The sequence below is a fragment of the Thamnophis sirtalis genome, unplaced genomic scaffold (genome assembly GCF_051295495.1).
Source record: "Thamnophis sirtalis isolate CommonGarterSnake01/CBP01778 unplaced genomic scaffold, rThaSir2_p1.2 scaffold_10, whole genome shotgun sequence".
Classification (NCBI taxonomy): Eukaryota; Metazoa; Chordata; class Lepidosauria; order Squamata; family Natricidae; genus Thamnophis; species Thamnophis sirtalis.
The window spans coordinates 17,017,304-17,041,999 of record NW_028261390.1 but is presented as its reverse complement, the minus strand read 5'-3'; positions in this window follow the sequence as shown (position 1 = coordinate 17,041,999).

Sequence of the window (24,696 nt, the reverse complement as noted above, 5' to 3'; positions counted from 1 at the left end):
AAGGGACACTTAAAAAAAAAGAAAGATAAAATGTCACTGACAGCTAGTAAGAACAGATTGCCACATATTGTACACCCAATCTATTGCCATTATTATTTTTTCCCAGGAAATGCAATAATTAATGCAAAAATATGTGGACTCTACAGTGCATCCTGTTGATTGTATACATTTAGTCTGATTTTTTTCCATCACAGAGTTAAAGATGGTGTAGAGTGTATGCTGTTTACTAATGTTTTTCTTTCCCAGCATGACTGAATATGGTTTCATCATTACAGGCTTGCTATGTACCTTCCGATGATATCTTAGTCTATGATGGCAGATTGTTTTACCTCATAATTACCTCATTCGCTCTGCCAGTTAAGGCAAGTCCTTCTTCCTCTATCCAGAACAAATTGAGTTTGAAATTTAGATTCAAAAGTTCCTTAATCCCCTATAGAAGTTTCCTTTAAAGTGGTTTGTTTAAACCAGAAGGCAAGGAATTCTTTGGCATCGATTTTATTGACAATTTCAGTAACAGAGGTTACAGGCAAAGATATGTTTATTTTTCTCTAAAAACACGTGCAAATTAAATTCTTCATTTAATTGGTTATATTACAATTATTACTAATCAACTTTAATTTAATAGGTCATTACTGTCGTACATTGATAGAATCATCTTTAATGCCTAGATCCAGTTAATACTCATTGGAGGATACTATTAGGGACCATATTAAATATGGTCACCTCCTTAAACTATTAAAGCTTTTATTCTATACAATGACCCTTTGCATATTCCTTTAATGCAATATTTTTCCTAGCTACTGCCTTTATATAAGGTCTGCTAGCTTCTGCAGAGTCTACAGAACAATTTGCTAATTGCTTATTAAAATTCTTCTATAAATTGGGGTTTCATTAAAGACCTTCCAGATCCTTCACCTCCTAGGATGCCCAATCAAAACAACTGAAAGTCTCATAAAATCTGCAGCAGCCATAATGTGAACCAAAGGACATAAACATATACAAAATAGGGAGAACAACTGACATTGGTAGCATTTAAATTGGCTTTCTGATTCCCCTTTCTCCCTGATATCTCTCAAAAGATATTAATTCTCTGAACAATAAACAAGTATCTTGCATTAATGTATAACAGAGTATCATATGATACAAATGCCTGCTGGAGTGATGCTTCACATGTACAGTCTTACATACAGGAAGCCAACAGGTGAATCAGAATCTTCATTCCACAAACTCCACGCTCACCATGCTGCTCATTAAAATGGTCATTTCATTGATTATAGTAGGGATGTTTGGCTAAGTAATATTCATTATCCAGCCCAAGGGCTGCAAGTATGGAATAATAAGAAGTTTCTTCAGTTCTGCTTCTTCAGAACTGAAGAAGTTTCTTGGATAAGAAGCAAAACGTTTTCAGATAAAAAAAACAAGAAAACAAAGCTGCATTTTGAAAAGCACCTTTGGAACATTAAAAGAGAGGGGAAAAGTTAGATTTTGTTTCTCTATTATTTGGTGCTTTCTAGTGTTTGTCCCAATTCTGTCAGTCCTAATAAGGTGACACTGGGTAAATCAAAACTAATTAAGTGTGATGGGCAACATTCAGGCTAGGAACTGAAAGCAAAAAAAAAAAAAGTTACATTGTTTGTTTAACCTGCTCCAATCCTAAATAAATCCCAAGGGTGTACAATGAATACTAATAAATGGGGGGGGGGGAGAAGAGGAGGAGGAGGAAGGAGGAGGAGGAGGCAGAGGAGAAGCTTTACAAAAATATTTCTCAATTTGGGAACAGGAGAGAAATGTGAGAAAGAGACTTAGAATGACCTCACTTTAATTATACTAAGTACAAGCTGATTGAGATAATTGCTTTCATACGCTTTCAGGAATCTGTTACATTAGTCTACTATCAACAAAGAAGTACAAGTGGTTCTTGTTTGCTGAGTTTGCCAGCCTTGACGAACTTGGCAATCACAATACTGCCCCTCCATCAGACACAGAGAGAAAACCACCACAATCAACCACAACCATGCTTATTAGTTACGAAATAAAACTGGTTTCTGTTGTCACTAGAATGTCAGAAAAGTTTTCAATAACTGGATAACTTCTATCATGCAGAACCAAAACAGGATTCCACCATGAGCCCTCAATGCTTCATGTTTACTTAGGTTTCCTGGTTCTTAAATGACCCTTTCTTCTCAGAAAACCTTGCTTGAAGCTTTGCAATAAAACTCTCAAGTAAGAAAGTACGCCAGTGCTTGGTAAACCCTTTAAAAGTCTTAACTATAGTTAACTAGCCAATAACCCAGTGTTGCCTGGGTATTTATTTATAGGGGGAAAATGTCCGCATCAAATGCAATTTGTGGAGTATTGTGAAGACGTTTCCATAGCAATTCCACTGTGCTGTACAGTAGAAGCCATTTTAAGGTACAAAAGGCTGTATCTTAAGAGAACACCTCCCCCAGGGGTGTTAGGGGTGTCTTATCCCCACAGTATTTTTCTAGAGAGGAAGTCATCTGTGTACCAAGTTTGTACTAAAACAGACAGACAGACAGACGCACACACACACACACACAATCAATCTTATTGGTTTATAATTAATGGCCCAACTATCGTCTGAGTGGCAGGCAGACTGCTGCACAAAGAATTCATTTTTATACTACAATTATTTATTTAAGTGACTCAAAGCTTTTCCTGCCATCAGGAAGTACACCAACATTCATTGGAGAGCAAGAGGGAAAAGCATTTTTAATTCATTGTCAGTTTGTTCTTTAAATTGATAGCTAGACTTTATCAAAGTTGACTATTCCTGATATTTTATGCAGTGCATCCCTGTAGGATTTTAATTAGGGGTATTAAGGTACCTCCTGTTGCAGATGAAATAGTTGATATTAATGTTATCCTGGCATGATTTCAATAAAAAGATATTGTGCCAGGTAAAGGAAAATATTTTTTGATAGAAGATTTTTCTATTAGTATTGGCAAACAATAGAGTGAATTAAGCTTTAAAAATAGCTGCAACAAAATGTCAGAAGATGATTTCACATGTGTGATGATTTACAAACATATATGTTTATGTGTGTGTGTGTGCATGCTTGTGTGTATACACACATATGAACTTTCCATTACCCTGTATGAAGTTAGCACCCACCCCTCTCCTAGAAAAATGGGATATTTTAAGAAATATTAAAAGGGCAGAATATTTCCCCTAAAAGGGAGGCAGAAACTAACCCCCCGCATGCACACACCTTTGTCAATGGGCCATTAAAGCCTGAGCCAGTCTATTCTACATAACAAAGATCTACCTCCTTTAGACAGAGCCATAATAGGAATCCCAAAGCCCTTTAATTATATCAGCACTTAGCAAGAGTCAACCAAGCTTGGGACTCAGGACAGCCTATAGAGTTGCCCCTGCATGGTCCCATGGGAGTCTGACAACCAATCAGAATACAAGCTCATATTCAAAAGACCAGAGAGATGATAAAACACAGGCACTCTCAGCATTTCTTGCCGTTTTTTCTTCACCCAACATCTTCAAGGCATGTGATCCTGTCCACCATTAAATCCATCTTTCCAAACAGCCACCATGTTTCCAGTGTCTTTCTCCGCACTTGGAACTGAACCCAGAAGGACATTTCTTCCAACAATCCATAGTTGTATTTCAAAAGCTTGGCTATTTTAAGATCTGTGGCCTTCAACTCCCAGAATTTCCCAGTAAGCCTGCTAGCAAGGGAATTCTGGGAGCTGAAGCCCAGACTTCTTAAAATGACAAAGTGGGAAAACACTGATCTATAGTATCCCAGTATTGGATTATGTTACCTATTAATGATAAAAAAGCACTTTGAATTAGAAAGTTCATATCTAAGTATTTTCAGTCTTACCTGGGGAGTTCAGAATTAAATCAGGGTGAGAGATGAGTGTTCAGGATTAAGAGGCCTTAAAATGGCTAGAAAGCAAAATGTGCAGGCATTGATATCATAGTTTCCATAGCAATCAGCTGGGAGATGACAACTCCTTTCTAATAAAACTTAAAATACATTTCTAAAACAGCAGGGTAAATTAAATAATTAAATCCACCTGGAAATTACTATGAGAAGGAGAATTTTAATAATCTTCTCCAAATACTCTCTTCCCACAAAAGAGGGGAGAAAGGAGTGAGATTAAGGACAGAAAGTCACTTTAACCCTAAACTGAATTTTGCCTGTGCAAAATAAGCTTCTACCTAATTTTATCATTGGCTTCCTAAACATTACATTTGGAATGGTCATAATAATAATAGTATCAACCCAAAGACATTAAATATGCATTAAATATACATAACATAGCTCTCCTGATGTGTCAAGTTTGGAGGCTGAAAAAATTATACTTAATGAAAACTTTCTGCATTTCGTACAGGCAGAGAAACCTAGTTTGGCTGTTTGCTTGAATTATCAAACAAGAAGTGGAGACATTGAATTTGAGACAAACAGAATTTAAATTGGCAAATTGAATCAGCTATGAGTGATTGGCTGTTTGGAATACAGGCAGGAGTGGGATTCAGCTGGTTTGCACCAGTTTGGCTGGCCCCTCCCACTCCTCTCCCAGAAGTCTCTATGCAGCTCTATGCAGGTAAGTGCAGGGCCCATGTGGAAGCTCTGTGAGGGTGAAAAACTGTTTCCAGCCTCCGGAGGCCTTCCGGAGCCCAAGGGAGGCCGTTTTTGCCTTCCTGGAGACTCAAGGAATGCCTCCAAAGCCTGGGGAGGGCAAAAACTTACCCCTTGCCTTGGTGCAGGAGGCCAAATAGGCCACACCAGGGGTGGGTTTCAACCGGTTCGCGGCGGTACCCGCGAACCGGTTAGTCGGCGAACCCGGAAGTAAGTAACTTCCGGGAATGGCGAAGGGTCCACCTGCCCGCCCGCGTTCCTTACCCGGTTTTGATGAGTTCTGCGCTTCCACGCATGCACAGGCCGCATACAGCGCCTGCACGATCCTCCAGGAGCAGCTGGAGCATCGCACAGACACTAGTACGCATGCGTGCACTGCGCGCGTGCACGAGGACGCTGCCGGCCCCGTTCCAACCGAACCGGTTGGAACGGGGCGAGAAACCCACCCCTGGGCCACACCCATCATGGCCACGCCCACCCAGCAACCAGGCAGAGAACCAGTTGCTAACATTTTTCAATCCCACCCCTGAATAGAAGGGTATTCCAAGTTATGGTTGGCTTCCCTCTCATTCACCCCCACTGTCCAAGAGTCCTCATATTTAGCAACTTGAAAATAGATCCAAGAACAAATGCCTTTTAAATATCTGCACAAATTTCTACGTGGGCATAGAAATTTGACAAATGGTTGCTTTTTTTTCAAATTCTCCAATTATTTCTCAAATCTTCTTTGAGATTACTTCTTTTGAAAAGTATACCCAGTAATATATCCATGGAGGTAATGAAGTTACCTCAGGATTTCTTCTCAGGATTTAATTGAACTATGGGAAGCTGAGGAAATTACAAACCTTGGTATAATGAATTGTAGAGTAAAATATGGGACATTCATACCCCTACACTTCATATTTTGTTATGAAGCGACCCTGCAGTTTGTCACTTCATAACTAAATGCAAAAAATTCCACCAATGAGAATTCATCTGAAATTCTCTTTCCTTCTGAAGATTTCCTCTTCAGATAGAGAAATGTCCTACATTTTTACTAGTTCTCAGTTTGGTAGTATGTATGATCTCCCCCAGTAATCTGATGGTGCGAAAACATTTAAAAAGTTCAGATGTACTCTTCAGATTTTTTCAAGGCTGAGCAAAGTTGCTTGGATGGGGTTCCAACTTTGCACTTGTGTTAGCTGTAATCAATAAATATGACGGTCATCTATTTCTATTTGGGAAAAAAATATTTATCTTTTTATAAGTCTACCATTCTCTCTCTCTCTATTTTCTGCACTCAGGCAATGTTTACCACTGCTAGAAAAATAGAGGCCATTGTATTTTAAATTGTGTCAAGTACCATTTTTAACTCAATTATTCTGTTACTGCAAGCCAAATTTGAATTTCTTAAAATTCTGCACATATCTTGAAGTACACACAAATACAATTTGTCTGACCTTTATTGAATTTCTAAAGACGATATAAGAAAGCCATGGATCCAGGTTTCTAAAAAGTCCATTATATAAATTGACAAGTAACAATATTTCAGTTATCTTCGCTGATTTAATAAAATGTGTTTTCTAAGTGTAAGAAGCTCTGTAGAACATAAAAGGCAGAATACTTAAGGACATTTATTAAGTCAGGCACTCTGAAAATGTCATAGAACTGGTTAGAATGTGGTATTTTAAAGAGTTCGGCCTATTAAATATTCATATCCCAAATCAACTATACCTTGCTTATACTGAATTATACCATAAAAAGTCAAAATCTTAAGCAAACTTACTGAAAGTAAGTTCCAATGAATTAATCCAATAAGCCTCCATCCCATTGTATCTTCAGTATGCAACTACTAATATAAAATGAATTTTCAAAAACAAACATTAAGCAAATATTTAGACCTACTGTTGCTATTTAAAAAACTAAGAAGGAAACAAAAACATTGGACTACATCTTTTTCAGCAGCCAACACCCAAATAAGCAGAGATTACTATCAGACAAACAATAAAGCAGAAAACGATGCCTTAATTAAGAAACTACCAAGGAGAAAACTATATCTCTGCCAAGACTGGCAAGGCAACCAATTGTATGTAAACAGGAACCAAAACTCAGTCACTAACACTGACTCTGATTTACCTAATCAGGTAATGAAATATCTGCAAGCAAACAATAAAATCCAGAGAACACCAAGAACTCCACAGTTCAACAATGAGTTACATATATTCTCATCTCTGGCTAATGTTAATACTTTAGAGGCCAAAAATATTTATGGAAGAAGTTATGGAGACTTAATGCATTTAGTAAGTATGGTACATACATCCACATGTTCAATTTAGGTACTTCAAAAATGTTTAGGCATGTTTTCAGTGTTCACCAAACTCAATTAAAATCCTCATATTTACATATGCATTTTGGGTTACACTGGAAACATAAATAAATCCATTATGGACTGAAAGAATCTCCGGGTTTTATATTCAAGGTATATACAAGTGTTTAGATTTGGACTGTCCTGACAGCCTCAAACAGTGAGGTGGGAGACATGTAAATTTAAACATAAATTAATAAAATCCAGTGGTTGGCAACTCGAAAACAGGTCGAGCCTGTGGCAGCCATCTTCCGTTTCTTAAGTTGCCACACAGTTCAGGGAAGGGGGAGAAGAGTGGAATGTGAACTAGTCCAAACAATTTACTATCTTGTGGGAATCAAGGTTGCTCCCAATAGGTGCTGGACCAAGTCTGAGACTGGTTGCCAAGGAGACACCAGAGCATCTAATTGGACAATGTGACCTGTGATGCTAGGGGAGGGGTAATCTCTAATGTTTAATTGTACATAACCAAACAAAAGTGTATTTTCTGGGCAGTTCGCACCCCTTGCTTGCTGGATCTCATAAAGCAAAGCCCAATTAATTTTGTAATTAACCCTCGTGCCCCATTTTGTCTGGAAGTGTGCAGCAGAAGGCTGAGTGCTGTTATACCTCCTAGCCACACCCATCATGGCAACGCCCACCCAGCCACATGCACCCAGCTGGTCATTAGAGCAGAGAACCGATTGCTAAATCATTTGAATCCCACCACTGTTTTCTCTCTATCAAGATCTATCACTTAAGTGAAGCTCCAGAATCCTTTTTTCTCTTGCTGTCCCAAATTAATTAATTCATTCTTCTCCTCCTCCTTCTTCCTGACTGTCCTTCACTTCCCCCAAAAAATGTGTCTGTCCAGTGTTCTCTGTTTAAAGGAGGTGTTCTGAATCATCGCCTAGTCCAAAAATTGGTTCCCCAGATGCTTCCCTTCCTGATTGCCTTACAAATGATTGCCTTGAATTAGCTATAAAATACTCTTTCCTCTTGCATTCAGTGGGATCAGCACTGATGAGATCTGAAATCCAATCAACTTTCAATAAGATAGGTACATTTAAAATGCTTCCTGTAGCATTAAACCTGAGCAAAAAAAAGTCACATTTGCAAGTAGGGAAGGATGCAAGGAAAGAAATATGGCATAACTCAGACTATCCTTGCATCTCCAATATCTGCCTAGGACTTCTGTCCTGTGAAATTCCCGATTTCAGAGGTTGTAGTCTCTCAGAACAAGTTGAAGAGGAGATGGTTTTTGACCAAATTGGACAATTCATTATGTTAGCTATGAAGCCCAGCTACTTTTGCAATATCTTTTCTTTCCTTCTTTTTTAAATATAACACGCTATAGCCCCCTGATTGTCTATCCTGTTAACAGAACAACATCTTACAAGGGCATTTTTCCATTCCTTTAAGGTCAAAGGGCTTTGTCAAGGGGCCTACTTCTCTGGTCAACTTTCTGTCCTCTTTCTTCTCCCCATGTGGAGACAGAAATGGGATATTTGCAGCACACCTGGTAATTGTCTTCGTTCTTACTTCTGTTTGAAATGCAGAGAAAGACAATGACAGTACAAATGAGCCAATAAGTGTTCTCCTTGCAAGCTGAAAATGGGAAAGAAAGAAAAGAAGAAAGTAGAAAGAAAGAGAAAGAAAGAAAGAGAGGGAAAGAAAGAAAAAGAGAACAAAAGAAAGAGAAAGAAAGAAAGGGAAAGAAAGAAAGAGGAAGAAAAAGAAAGAGGGAGGGAAGCAGTGGTGGGTTGCAGGCAGTATGTCGCAGTACGGGCGTACTGGAGCCTGCTCGGAGCACTCGGAGCACCGGAGGGCCCACCCGCTCACCTGAGCTCCTTACCTTGCATTTCTTGGGATAAAACCAGACGTTGAAATCATCTCTGATCTAATTTTCCAAGTCAATTGATGTATACTATATTTTCGCAAGTATATTTAGCCCATGTTCTCATAAAAGAATACGGTAAAGAAAAATTGTAACATGCACTGACATAGTGCATTTATTGACAGCATGCAGTGTGGATGAATCCTGAAATTTGGCTAATAAAGGTAACACTGACAGTTAGCAGTGTGATGGTTCATTTCTAAGCTCCTCTCTTTCACCCATCTAGCCAGATGATGGTATGTAGTAGTTTTAGTTTGGGTTTTAACCTATTTTTCCCTCTTTTCCCCCTTCCTTGTATTTTACACTGAAATTTTAAACTTTTGGGAGCAATAAAAATCACACCAATGTGGGCTTTTACTGCATGTTATTGATTTAAATGTCACACCAGAATAAAAAAATATAGCACATTTCAAACAGAAAGCGCTCTGATGTTTTCAAAATGTCAAAGGTTCACTTTTTTTTGTATGTTTCCTCCGAAAGATGCAAGAATAAATATTTTATTGACCAAGGAGTATATTATATTTTATAGCTATTAATCATTGTTTTCCTTTGTGGGAAGCCCCCCCCCCCCCGAAGAATGAAATATTTTAGGAAATATTAAAAAGGCAGGATAGAATATATCCCCAAAAGGAGAAATGAAAAAACATTCTTAAAGATGGAAGAAACCAGCCCAAGTTTCCCTGCCCCAAGCAGAAACTGAGGAGGCCAGCTTTTTAAAATGCAGATTTGGTAATCCATTGAGAAAGACTGGGTCAAGACAACAGATAAGCAACAAACAAAAGATTGACAAAATTAGAATTTTGCATTTCTTCTCTTGCCTATAGATCAGTGGTGGGATTCAGCCAGTTCGCATCTATTCAGGAGAACCGGATGTTAACTTTCTAAGCTGTTTGGAGAACCGATTGTTGGAGGAAATCTCCTTTTCTTTTTTCCACTTTACAGGGCTAATCCTGTAAGAAAGGCAGGAAGAAAACATTCTGGTGTTGTTTCTAGCCTCATCTTTATTGCTCTGTTTACAGAAACTGCCTCTCCAGTTAACCCTTATTACATTGGAACAGCTAAGGTGAAGAGTGAGTGACATTGAGTTGGCGACACCCACCTATTACAACGTGAGAATGAAGACAGAGGCTCGGTAACACTGTAACCAATTTAATGTAACAGTAACTTGTAACAAAGTAACGTTAGTAGACCGGGCTGGACGCGCGGTAGAGATAATTGTAACAAGAAGTAGACCGGGTAGTCTGTAAGAAGAGGCAGCGAAGCAGTTCCGAGTAGACCGGTATGTTCAGCTGCTCTGGGTAGATCGGGTGGCAGTTGGACAGAGTCTGCCTTTTATATTCCTGCAGACTCGCGCCTGACAGCTCGGCAACTGACAGGCGTGTCTGATTGGCTAAGACGCGCCTGGCTGCTACCGAGCTGTCATTCGTAAGAGCGAGGACTACCTTTGGCTATACAACACCACCCAGTCACATGACCACCAATCATCGCCTATCCAGCTGGTCATTAGGACAGAGAACCGGTTGTTAAATTATTTGAATCCCACCCTGCATGACCCCCATAAGAATCCAGAAGGTATAAACCCCACCCACTCTCAACTATATTTTGTCAGTTTCTCAGAATCATATGTGGTTGGTGGTTCTGCTTCATGAATAAAGAGAACCTTTCTTTCCAATCAGCCTCCATTTTATCACCAGTGCCTTTCTCCAGGCTTGGAACTGAACCAGATGAATATTTCTTCCAACGCCTTCATTCCCTTAAATTCACATTGTGGTTGTTTCTCAGATGTTTTAAAAGCAGGCATTACAAATATTTTGGGACAGTGTCATAGCACAGTCTCAAAAATACAAATCTGCCTTTGGCCCCAAAAGCCTAAAAAAAAAAAAAGACTTGGAGCTTCTGGTGAGAAATTCTCTGACATTCTGACATTCTCTGAAGGTGCAGAGGGACACCACAAATCAAAATGCTGGTTGGAAGGTGGGTTTAGGCTAGCTCAACCTCCCTGGATAACAGGAAGAGTCTGAGAAAAACAATGTGTGCTCCAGACAGCAGTTCTTCATGATCCCACTGTAACTATGTTGCTGAAAAGGCATTAAGAGTTGTTAATCTAACCTTGCGTAGCTTCTTCTCTGGTAATATTGTACTGTTAACCAGAACATAAAAAACATTTGCTAGACCAATTCTTGAATACAGCTCATCTGTCTGGAACCTACATTGCATATTGCACATTAATACAATTGAGTCCAGAGATATTTCACAAGAGTCCTCCACTCCTCTGCTCACAACAGAATATCTTATGCCACCAGACTTGAAATTTTGGATTTAGACAATTTAGGACTATGCCGCCTTCAGTCTCACTTAAGCGTAGTACATAAAATTATCTGCTACAATGTCCTACCTGTCAATGACTACTTTAGCTTCAACCACAACAATACATGAGCACACAATAGATACAAACTTAAGGTAAACCACTTCAAACTCGATTGCAGAAAATACGACTTCAGCAACAGAGTGGTCAATGCCTGGAATACAGTACCTGACACTGTGGTTTCTTCCACAAACTCCCTAAAACTTTAACCTTAGACTGTCTACTGTCAACCTCACCCCATTCCTAAGAGGTCTGTAAGGGGCGTGCATAAGCACACCAATGTCCCTGTACTAATGTTCCCTTTTATTCGTATCCATTTCGTGTATTCATAATCATGTTTATACTTATATCTGTCATCTAATACATGTTTAATTAAATAAACAAACAAACAAACAAACAAACAAACTGCAAGCTGAGTAAACGTAAAACAATAAAAGTTGAAAATAACCATTTCCCCCCATTTTTCTACTTTTATTTGTATCGTTTTTATTTTTATGAAAGTGCCTTGGGATAAATATGCACTAAACCAGTTAGAAGACCATTTCTGTCTAGGAATGCTTGTTATTTATTCCTAAACAGTGTATTTAATTGGCGGAATCTACATAACAAACGATAAGGTAAAGAATCTGACTGTGATGTTTAGTTGCCATGGAGATTTGATGCATGCTGTAACTGAAACTATTGAGAAGTGCTAAAACAAAACTAAAAAGCACAGATAACAAAGGAAAAAAAAGCCCTGTCTTTTTATTTTGCCTGTTTGAGATATCCTTACTTTCTTTATTACTATTATAAAAAGATGTCCTTTAGAACAAGGGTAAAAGAGGAGCTCACTAGAGCAATCTAAAGAAAATTGTTACACAAGATATACTTCAGATATTATTTGAAATAAAATGGATGCTTTTTTTAAAAAAAAAAAGAATGGATGAAAGTTGAAAGGTGAGATTAGAGAAGATGTTAAAAAGATGGAATGTCCTACAAAGCAAATATTTGGAATGTCAGAAAGTGAGACAGGTTCAAGGCAGAAAGTTGGAGAAAGAACTAGATAATCTGGTCTAATCTAATATAGTTGTTCTGAATGACATCCATTTTAGAATTTTATGTAAGATAAAAGAATAAACTTCCTTGGTTGAAAAATTAGAAAAAGATCCAATTTCAATGGTATAAATAGAAAGGTATGATTTGGGGTAGTTTACAAATATTTTAAAGAAAGACGTTGCTAATTCTGTTTTTATCTGCCTATATTGTAATCTAACTCTTTTTTGTGGAGAAAGTGTAGAAAGTCAGCATCCACCCTCCTAGAGGAATGAAATATTTGAGGAATATTTTTAAAAAGGCAGAATATTATATTTCCCAAAATAAGGAATGGAGATACATGCTCTTAGAGACAGAAAGCAGCTCCTACTTTTCTTAATAGCCCTCAGCAGATGTCAGCACTTAAGAGATAAAGAGCTTATTGACAGAAGCCAAGTATCTAGATAGCTCTAATCATGGGCAAAGCAAATACTGCAGGCAGAAATCCATTCAAGACAGTATATTTTGAAATTCCCTGCAGCAAAGTCTGAACAAAGGCAGAGTGATGGGATTAGCTGACACATACTTCCCAGCAGCCAGTAAGATCCCATAGACTGGGCCTCCTTCAGATGCCGTTGGCCAAACAATGTCGGCTGGCGGGCCCTCGTATGAGAGCCTTCTCGGTGGCTGCTCTGACTCTTTGGAACCTGCTCCCCCCGGAAATCTGGACCATACCCACTCTGATGGCCTTCAGGAAAGCCGTAAAAACTTGGCTGTTCTGGCAGGCCTGGGGCTGTTGACCTCACTGTTGAGGTCCGGCCCTGACTAATATATGAGGGGTGTCTGTGGTTTTAAATTGTTTTGTCGTTATGTGTTTTTTATATTTCTTGTAAGCTGCCCGGAGTCCTTTGGGATTGGGCGGCATATAAAAACTCCAAATAAATAAATAAATAAATAAATAAATAAATAAATAAATAAATAAATAAATAAATAAATAAATAAATAAATAAATAAATAAATAAATAAATAAATAAATAAATAAATAAATAAATAAATAAATAAATAAATAATAAATAAATAAATAAATAATAAAATAAAATAAAATAAAATAAAATAAACCTAAGAGCCAAAACAGGACAAAAGCCATTAAGCCACAATAAGAATTGCCCAACACCCTTTCAGAACAAAACCCTTCATTGCATCACCCTCAACAACATCAACCAAAATTAGCTCAGACAAATACCTAGCATTTGTATTTTGCCTATAGAGCCAGTTATGACCCCTACATAACCCTTACATGGCTGTGTGGGAATCTGACAACATCCAATAGAATACATTCTCTTGCATAGGAACAGGAGCTCAACTGCGAAACCAAAGAGAAGGTACAAAAAACCTCACTCTCAACTCCATGTGGTCAGCTGCCCAGACCCCAAGTGATTAAACTTTCTTTCCAATCAGCCTCCATGTTCTCCTGGCTTGGAATTGAACAAGAAGGATATTTCTTCACACAAAAGGAAAGTGTTCAAGACCAGACAAAGAAAATGAATGATTCTGTAGAGTTCTCTAAATTACATCAACAGAAAAGCAGCAAACAACCCTCTCCTAAAAAGACATTTCAAACGTAAGAAAAGAATAGGAGCATAATTGTCAGTTGACACAAAAATTGGGGTGATGGCAAATTATTCCTAGCACATTTTTTCCAGAAAGAGTATGTTCTAACTTGTCTCTTTAAGTGATTGCTAGAGGAAGGAGTATGATAAGAATGGTGTGCTGAATTTAAGGAGTGCCAGTCAATTTGATCAAAGCTTTTTTATTGACTTTTCCTATAATCTTGGAATAGCCAGTAAATATTAGTCCTTCATGAAAGTTTATGCTGATCAGTGTAATCTTTTAATGCTTCCATTTCCTACACATAACGGGCAGGAACATCTTATCCATCAATTAATGCATTAGTGAATCTGACTTGGTTAAGAATACTGATAAGCTAATTCATTCTTTTTCAAATGTATTTCCACGTACATATTAGTGTCAAATTGATTGCCTAACTCAGTCATGTTCCATTTATTATGATAGTTTGACAATCTTGACTCTTTTAGCAATTACATGGGCAGGAGCTTGCAGTGTCTTGGCAACATTTTTCAACGGTGCTTTGCAGTTGCCTTGTTTCTATATCTGAGTCAGAATGACAGAGTAAAAATATTTACTCAAACCCTGGACAGCAGTTCTTTATTCTCCTACCATGGGTTGTTTGGGGCTGTTTTTGACTGTTTTCAGGCTATTTTTCAGTTGGTTTTGGCTGTTTTTGAGGCCATTTTCAGGCTATTTTTCAGTTGTTTTGGGCTGTTTTGGGGGACATTTTCAAGCTATTTTTAGGCTATTTTTCAGTTGGTTTTGGCTGTTTTTTGGGATGTTTTCAGGCTATTTTTCAGTTGTTTTGGCTGTTTTTGGCTGTTTTCAGGCTATTTTTCAGTTGGTTGTGGCTGTTTTGGGGGCTGTTTTCAGGCTATTTTTCAGTTGGTTTGGGCTGTTTTGGGGGGCATTTTAAGGCTATTTTTCAGTTGTTTGGGGCTGTTTTTGGCTGTTTTCAGGCTATTTTCCAGGTGATTTTGGCTGTTTTTGGACCGTTTTCAGGCTATTTTCAGGCTATTTTCAGGCTGGTTTTTGGGCTATTTTCAGGCTATTTTTAGGTCTTTTTGGGCTGTTTTTGGCCATTTTGGGGGCTGTTTTTCAGGCCATTTTCCAGCACTCCAACCAGAAACCAGAAGAGCAGATGGTGACAACATGCGTGCCCACAGAAAGGGCTGTGCATGCCACCTGTGGCATGCATGCCATAGGTTCACGATCACGGGTATATAGGGTATAGAGGATTGTGTGTTGTTAGTATGATTTATTGGGTTAGGAATTTTCTTTCTTTCACTGTGATATGTATTTATGGGGACGGGGTGCACTAAGGCAGGGTCAGCCAATCTCATTGTACACATGTTGTGCACTGACATTAAAGGTTGGATTGAAAAGGATTTTACTTACCTGCAGAAGGAATTATGATAGTGATTACCCATAATTAGACCTGCTTTCTCTACCTCAGTGGTGGGTTGCAGGCAGTACACCCCGGTACAGGCATACTGGAACCAGCCTGGAGTACAGGATACTGTTCCGGTATGGTGCTCCGGAGGACCCGTCCACCCGCCCAAGCTCCTTACTGGTCTTTTAAGTCTTCTGCACTTCTGCGCATGCACACAGCACGTACAGTGCCTGTGCGACGCTCCACTGAGCAGCTGGAGCATCGCAGAGTTTCGTGGAGGGGCTAAGATGCATGCATGCATGCTGCGAGCATCCATGTGGACGCTGCCGGGCCCGTTCCAACAATACCGGTTGAAACAGGATCCGGAACCCACCGCTGCTCTACCTTCACCTGAAATTTGGATATGACTCCAGGAACCTTTCCCCATTTGCTGCTGAAAATTGCTAGCCATCATCAGGCATATACCAGTAAATTTTAGTAGGAAATGATTTGCTGCTGGAATTTGTCCATGAAATCTTTCAGAATTGTTTCTCAGGAGTAGTCCTAAACTATTAAGGTTGGGTGAGGGGTTGAGAAAGTAGTTATGAAAAATATTCAGAATGATATGAATTTTGATATTTGTGAGCTTTACACCAGGTTACATTTAAGCACACCTATGTGTCAGATATGGAAGCCATTTTTTACTTTGGGCTTTCAGGACTGCCAGAATTTCTGCTGTGGGAAAATGGGAGGGGGAATTATATGGAGTATGGGTGTGACATACTCAAAATAACATTCTTTCTCAGAGAATCAAGGACATCTTCTCCTGCACATGGTGTGGCATGACTGGGAAGCATCTCCAGTTGGGATGGTGCCTGATTAGATCATGTGATGGACATGTGGGTGCTGGGCAGGGACTTGAAATTTGAATGGGGAAAACCTGGAAACTTTCAGATTCGGGTTTTCCCAGATGTGCCAATACAACATAGCTAATAAAATGGAACTTTGAGGAAACTCAAGCTCCAAGTCTTCTTTCATTGTGGGTGTTACTTGGAACCCTGACACTATGACTAACACAGCATACCTGGGATGTTTTTTTTTTAATTATGAAGAATTGTCTTGGGATAAAGAACAAGTGTCCTTTTTATATAGTTTGCACAATTGTAATACAATCGAACAATCCAGAGATACTTCACGAGAAGAGTCCTCCGCTCCTCTGCTCACAATAGAATACCTTATGCCACCAGACTTGAAATTTTGGGCTTAGAACTATTCTGCCTTCGGTCTGACCTAAGCGTAGTACATAAAATTATCTGCTACAATGTCCTACCTGTGAATGACTACTTCAGCTTCAACCTCAACAATATATGAACACACAATAGATACAAACTTAAAGTAAACCGCTCCAAACTCGATTGCAGAAAATATGACTTCAGCAACAGAGTGGTCAATGCCTGGAATGCTCTACCTGATTCTGTGGTTTCTTCCCCAAATCCCCAAAACTTTAACCTTAGACTGTCTACTGTCAACCTCACCCCATTCCTAAGAGGTCTGTAAGGGGTGTGCCTAAGTGCACCAATGTGCTACCATCCCTGTCCTAATGTTTCTTTTAATTAGTATCTATTTCATGTATTCAAAATCATGTTTATACATCTATATGTTGTCTAATACATGCTTGATGAAATAAATAAATAAATAAAATAAAATAAGTAATTATTTGGGGTAAGATGGTGTCATATATTTGCTTTACAGCAAATTGAGTTGCATCATTGAAGATGGGCCCTTGAGGATAATGCCAGAAGCTTTAATCCAAAGATGTAGGGCTGGAGGGGGGGAGAGATTTGGTAACCTGCCAATCTTAGTGTATAAAGCACCTAATAGTTCTATGATGGCTTTATTTATCTTTTTTTCCCCTCAGCCAGGTGCATAAATACAGATAGCCAGAGAAGAATGTACAATGGGATTTTCTACTGGCTACAGATAAAGCCACACCATAGTTATTTCAATCCTTGGGGCGTTAATCCACTGAAGGGAGTTGATAGAATTCCAGAGATAGACTAGCAATCTGCTGTATTCCCCACTGGGTTTACCACCACCCAGGTAGTAAAAGACATATCTACCCTGACACACACACACATACACACACACAAACACAAAAATGACAGATTTCTTTTTCTTTAGGCTAATCATCTCAGCTTGCTCATTCTTAAATCAGCCAAGGGACTGAGAGAGGAAAATGTATTCTCTATCATTTTTTCCTTCTTTTTTTACCTCACGATAATTCCCAAAGAAGATTCTCCCTCCCAGGCCCCCCCCCCAAAAAAAAACAGGCATTTATTTTATTCACCGCTTCCACGAACTAGCCCGCTGCACAAATGGAGTGAAACGTTTTTGCCATTCAAAGTTAAAGGACGCCTTGATTTCCTGCTGGAAGCCGAACAGAGAAAGATGTCATTAAAGATGCTCTCCAACCAGAAGGAAGGAAGGGATCATAAGGGATCGTTTAATAATACACACAGTAGGTTTCAATTCTCCATCTCGATTTAAGATGCCAGCGCTTGAACTGACATCTCAGCTGCTGCCTACGCCATTTGCTCTTGGTCTGATAGTGTGATTGTCACTTCTGCCTTCTTTTTTCTTCTTTCAGGTATTGGCTTCTCCAGGGAATGCTATCTTTGTGAGAATGAGGAATATGACACTGCGGGCTGGAACCGGAGTGCTAATGGATCACTGAATGACAGCTGAGCCATCTCTCAACGGCATTGGGTTCACTATCAATGCCAGGAACACAAAGTCTCCATGCTGAAGTGTGCCAATTTAATTTCTGTCACATGTGACCTAAACTGTACACACTGGGCTTCTTTTAAGAGCCTCCTTTGACAAAGTTCAGGCCTTTAATGGAACACTGGAAGTTGTTAATAATAGAATAATTGCACTCGAGTAAGATCTATTTTTAACTGAGGTAATACAAATTTAAAGCAAGTCAAAGCAAGCAGATTGAACAGGCCCCAGATACTAAGAAAGATGTTAAATTATATACAAAGATCCAAGTTTCCTGCCCAAGTCAGAAATCTAGATTTTTAAAATAACTATTTTTAAAGGCTTCTAATAAAGCCATTGCAGAAAATAGAAATCATAGAAATCATCATTCTGATTAATATTAATATAAACTCTGTGGTTAATATTAATATCTTCTCGGATAAAGCACTATTTTATTTTTGATCAGCTATAACCTTTATTGCTTGTTGCTGCTGAATGAATTCTTTAACCAAATACAGTGCAAGCAATGTGCTCACAGAACCACTATTGCAGATCTGCTGGCAATAAAGACTAACTGCACACCCAACATTTTAATTAGTGTTAAATCTCATTTTTAATCTAACCAGAATTAAAAGGAGAAACAGATGAACATTTTATAAGGTCAGTGGCAAGTCTTATAATTCTAATAATAAAAGAAAGCAGGAATAATCGTGCTTCATGATTTATTATAGAATTTTGACAATACACCTGAAGGATTGGCCTCATAATAAACTCTTTCAGCAAAGCATTGCCCTAAGAAAGTTCATAGTTAAGTAATCATAGAACTACAAATTTAGAGAATACCACAAAAGCAGTAAAAAGGAATAAGCACAACCAACTTCAGCTGTCTTCTTGTGGTCTTTAGAATAGGGTAGGGTAGGGGTAGGGTTAGGCGTAGGGTTAGGGTTAGGCGTAGGGTTAGGGTTAGGGTGAGGGTTAGGGTGAGGGTGAGGGTTAGGGTGAGGGTTAGGGTTGGGGAGGAGAGAATAGGGACGAGGGAATAGGGAATAGGGAATAGGGAATAGGGAATAGGGAATAGGGAATAGGGAATAGGGAATAGGGAATAGGGAATAGGGAATAGGGAATAGGGAATAGGGAATAGGGAATAGGGAATAGGGAATAGGGAATAGCATAGCATAGCATAGCATAGCATAGCATAGCATAGCATAGCATATCAAGCCAATGCTGAAGAAATTAACTTTTGCCTTTGGTTATCGTACCATTCCCTCACTCAAAATGGAGTGGTACATAGCAAATGGCCACATGTTTCTGCATGGAAGAATTGTGTGAACAATGTCCTGCATTCAGATGTGCTTGAAAAAGAGTTACTAACTCTTTCTGCATCAACTGATGAAAAGATAAGAAGCTATCCTGTTTTCCAATCAACTCTGCAGAGAAAATTTCCATTTACATCATGCTTCTTTTCTCTTCCTGATTTTTTTTTTAATTGAAGTGGCACATCCTCATAACTGCAAGATTCTAAAGACTGTTCATGGAATGATGAGGGGAAAGCTGTGGTAAAACCTTATTAGAATATTTCTTCTCTTTTTTTCTCTACTGTGTGACCATACATTTTACAGTGTAAATATATAAAGCCAACTTGTTATTAGGGACAGATGCTTATGATCTGTAAGGACAAATAAGAAACAAAAAGGAACCTTGCATCTTTCGGAGTTTTCTCTTCATAGTGGGAGAATGGGAAAAAAAAGATATACTATAGAATTAATGGGTTAGTGTGGAGCTTGTTTATTTCATCCTATTCTTTTTAAGGTTCAGACTAGCTAGTATCTATTTATGTACATTATTGTTTATATACAGGTACAGATAGTTGCTTGTATTGTAGGATGTTACATTACATATTTATTATTTATTAAATTTATTTGTGACCCATCTAACCACAGGACGATTCTACATTACATGTTTATAGTTGTTGCCACTGACTTCCTTTAGTCATGTTGTTCTTTCTGGTGATTTGTTGAATTGTTGTTGCAGTAATTTCATGAGCCAGAATTTTGTAACTATTGTTACCTGTTTCAATCTATATCTATATATGTGTCTATGTATCTATGTGTCGATGTAGCAATAGCACTTAGACTTATATACCGAATCACATTGCTTTTACAGCCCTCTCTAAGCAATTTACAGAGTCAGCATATTGCCCCCAACAAGCTAGGTCCGCATTTTATTCATCTTGGAAGGATGGAAGGCTGAGTCAACCTTGAGCCTGGTGAGATTCGATCTGCCAAAGTGCTGGAAGACGGTGATCAGCAGAAGTAGCCTACAGTGCTGCCTTCTAACCACTATGGCTCTTGCATGCACATATACATGTACAGAATACAGATACAGATATGTCCTCAACTTACAACTGGTACCTTAGTGACTGAAATTTCAATAGTCCTTCCTGAGGGTACTTACGACCCAGATTTAAAGTTCCACTGATTGGGCTTGGTCATGTGGCTGCATTTTAGGGGCTCACCAATTGACAGCTTTTTGTAGCATCCGTCAATCATGTGATTGCAGTTTGTGATGGTTTTGTCCAAAAAAAACCAGCAGTTACTTTTGTTTTTCAACAAAACGGCAACCATAGTGAACATTGGTACAGTTAACAACTGTGGTGTTCACTTAATTATGGCAGTGTTTGCTTAATGAGTATCGTGAGTTGCTTAACAAACACTACCCAAAAAAGATCATAAAACTGATCAACCCACTTTTGTGACCATCATAAATTACAGTCAACTCAAGAACTATCTGTATGATTTGGTTCAATCCTAATTCCTTGTCCCAAAAGTGTTTTTTCAAGAGGTAACCTTTGTTTTTCCTTGAAGGCATTTCGCTTCTTTTTCAAGAAGCTTCTTTAGTTCTGACTGAATAGTGGGGAATGGAAGAATCCAAGAAGCTTCTTGGATGAGAAGCAAAATGTCTTCAAGAAAAAACAAAGTAAGTTGATTTGTCTCTAGAAAAAGCACCTTTGGGACATGACCTGGATGACTGTCAATCTCCCTAGACATCCTAATTCATTGTTTGGGCAATCTCTATCTCTCACTGATTGTGGCTAGAAATCTACCACTCAAATGTAATACTTGATTATTATTATACAATTGTCACAGTGGCCAGTTGTTTCGCCGAATTTGGCATTGGTTACTAGTTGGGCCCCACCCAGGGGCCTAGGACGTCATAACGTATTTTCATAATATGCGTGCAGATCCAAGCAGTGCGGCTTTTTGCATTTGACTGATGGTGATTTTGTCCATTTTTAACTGTTTTAAATGTAATTCCAGTGCTTTTGGAATAGCACCCAGTGTGCCAATTACCACTGGAATTACCACTGCTGGTTTGTGCCATGGTTGTTGAATTTCGATTTTTAAGTCCTGGTATTTTGCGATTTTTTCATGTTCCTTCTCGGCGACCCTGCTATCACCTGGTATTGCGATGTCTATGATTGTGACCTTATTTTTTTCAACCAGTGTGATGTCTGGTGTGTTATGCACCAGTATTTTGTCCGTTTGTATACGGAAATCCCACAAGATCTTGACCATCTGATTTTCGGTGACTTACTTTTTCAGGCTGATGTTCCCACCAGTTTGTTGCTGTTTTAATATTATAACTTTTGCACAAATTCCAATGAATCATTTGTGCTACTGAATTGTGCCGCAATTTATAATCAGTCTGCATGATTTTTTTACAGCAGCTGAGCAGCTGTGATCAACAGTTTCATCAGCTTCTTTGCAAAGTCTGCATTCGGCATCATCAGAGGATTTTTCGATTTTGGCCTTAATGGCATTTGTGCGGATAGCTTGTTCTTGCGCAGACAGGATTAGTGACTCTGTTTCTTTCTTTAATGTACCTGTTGTTAACCATAACCAAGTTTGTTCACTGTCCACTTTACCTTTTATTTTTTCCAGAAATTGGCCATGCAGTGCTTTGTTCTGCCAACTCTCCATTCTTGATTTTATCACATCTTTTCTGTATTCTTGTTTCATCTGTTGGGCCTTCAGTAGATTTTTGTTCTTTACTTCGATTAATAGATGTTCTTGACTTTCTTTTAAATAATCAGCCAGTGCATGTTTTTCTTCTTCAACTGTTTGCTTCACTTGTAATAATCCTCTGCCACCTGATTTTCAGGGCAGATACAATCTATCAGTATCACCACGTGGATGTAAACTGTAGTGCATTGTCATTAGTTTCCTGGTTTTTCGGTCCAAAATGTCCAAATCAGCTTGTGTCCAGTTAACTATACCAGCTGTGCATCTTATAACTGGTATTGCCCAGGTATTTATGGCCTTGATTGTATTTCCACCATTCAATTTAGATTTCAAAATTTTCCTAACTCTGTTGGTATACTCTCCCTGACAATAGTTTTTACTTCTCCGCTTGATGTTATCCAACTGCAGAATGCCTAAGTATTTGTAGGCTTCATTTTCACTGCATTTAATTAGTTGGCCATTGGACATTTCAATTCCCTCACATGCAGTGATTTTGCCCCTTTTTATGGATACAGTGGTGCATTTTTCCATGCCAAACTGCATTGAAATATCGGTGCTGAATACTCGGACTGTGTTTGTCAATGATTGGATTTCTATTTCTGACTTTCCATAGAGTTTCAAATCATCCATATATAGTAAATGCAAAATTTTTTCAGCTTCTTTGGCTGTTTGGTAGCCTAATTTCATTTTTTTTAAGATTACTGATAGTGGGATCATTGCGATGATGAAGAGAAGAGGTGAAAGTGAATCACCCTGGAAAATTCCTCACTTGATATTAACCATTCCGTAGATCTCATTCCCTACTGCCAACTCAGTTCTCCATTGTTTCATCGCCTTTTCAGTAAATTGTTGTTGTTGTTGTTGTTGTTGTTGTTTTGAAAAGGACAGATTTGGTAGAAATTCTCAGGAATAACTCACTCACAGCATCTTCCAGTTTATATGTAACCATTTGAAATGTTTCAGGTTTATTAATAAATCTGTCTGATGTATCTGGAAGAAATGTGGATGAACGTTTTCCAACTTTTAAGAAAATGTAAAAATATCCTCATCTTCAAAGAAGCATTTCATGTCTGTGTAATAGTCCAAAAAATGTTGAAAGCAAGGGAGAATTGGTTGCTGGAGAGTTTGAAATTTAGGAAAGATTGGCAAATTATTCCATGCTCAATATTATCATGTTTTGACTTGCTAGCAGAGAAAATGATACTTGCTAGATTTTTCATATTAGAGAACAAAATATCTGAAAGCCTTGCATTATGCAGCATAACTTGGGGAACAGACCATCTGCACTTCTGCCTCAGGCAGGAAAATCTCTCAGGCTTGCTGTAGCTCTTGGATTAAAAATGACTGAAATCTAAGTAGGTTGACTCCCTCTCCCAATCTCCCTCCCTCCCTCTCTCCCTCCCTCCCTCTCTCTCTCTCTCTCTCTCTCTCTCTTTCTCCCCCTCTCTCTTTCATAGACACACATACACACATTAGGGTTCTAACTGCAATTTGAAGGATTGTCTGATTAATTTTCTGACTGAATGATTTGCACATTAACTTTGTTTGCCCATGCAATCACATTCTAGCCAGACTACAGCAACACTGGTTGCATTGGTCAAAGCTGTATTGTACAAAATCCTGCTCTCCCAAACGTAACAGTGAAATAATGACTTTGCTTTTCAAATAACCTCTGTGGAAATATCTGTATCTGGAAAACACCTAGTGGGTGATGAAGTCGGAAACTTTCAAAATGGGTTCACACCAACCTGCTTTTCATTATGTTTGGGTACATGCTGGTATGTCCTCTCAGGCATTATTTCATTCAGTTTTGCATTATTATTTCGGAACCTTGATTGCAGTGAAATGTAAGGGTGAAAAACTCAAGACATAGCTCTTAAATTATTATTTTTCCACATCTAGATGAAAGTAACATTTTCTTCCTTCAATAATAACTGTACCCTGAGCTGTACCCTGAGCACTGTAGACAATTCCTTGTGTCAATTCCTAATCACACTGGGCCAAATAAAGCTATTCCATTCCATTCCATTCCATTATATTCTATTCTGGTCTGGTCTGGTCTGGTCTGGTCTGGTCTGGTCTGGTCTGGTCTGGTCTGGTCTGGTCTGGTCTATTCCTATTCCTATTCCTATTCCTATCCCTATTCTATTCTATTCTAAGCAAAAAATATTGTTACTTCAATTTCAGCTGAAGCCTCAATAGATCTATATCACAATCAAATCTACAATAATTTCACTTAAGTTTGAACACGCCATTCTCATTGTTAGTAGTAGCATGAACAGCATGCTAAATAAGAACAAAGATATTTCTATACTTACTAGTTTTCTATAAAGTAAGACAAATATTCAAAGCTTCTGAACCTGTGAATATCTGTGAATTTTTGTGGATATGGCATTTTTACCAATGCTATCTCTGTTTGAAAGACTGGAAAGTGATGGTTGATCAGGTTTTTTCCCTTATAATTTCACTGTAAAGTTTTAAAACATTTGCTGCACATTTGCTGAATGTGCAGCAAATAACCGAGTCAGTTGTTTCAAGTTATTGAATGACCAAGAAGATATGTTGGAATTCTCTGTTTTTTATTTTTCCGAAGCATATAGCATCTCTTTCTGTCTCTCTGTCTCTGTCTCTCTTTCTCTGTGTCTCTTTGTCTCTCACTGTGTGTGTGTCTCTCTGTCTCTGTCTGTCT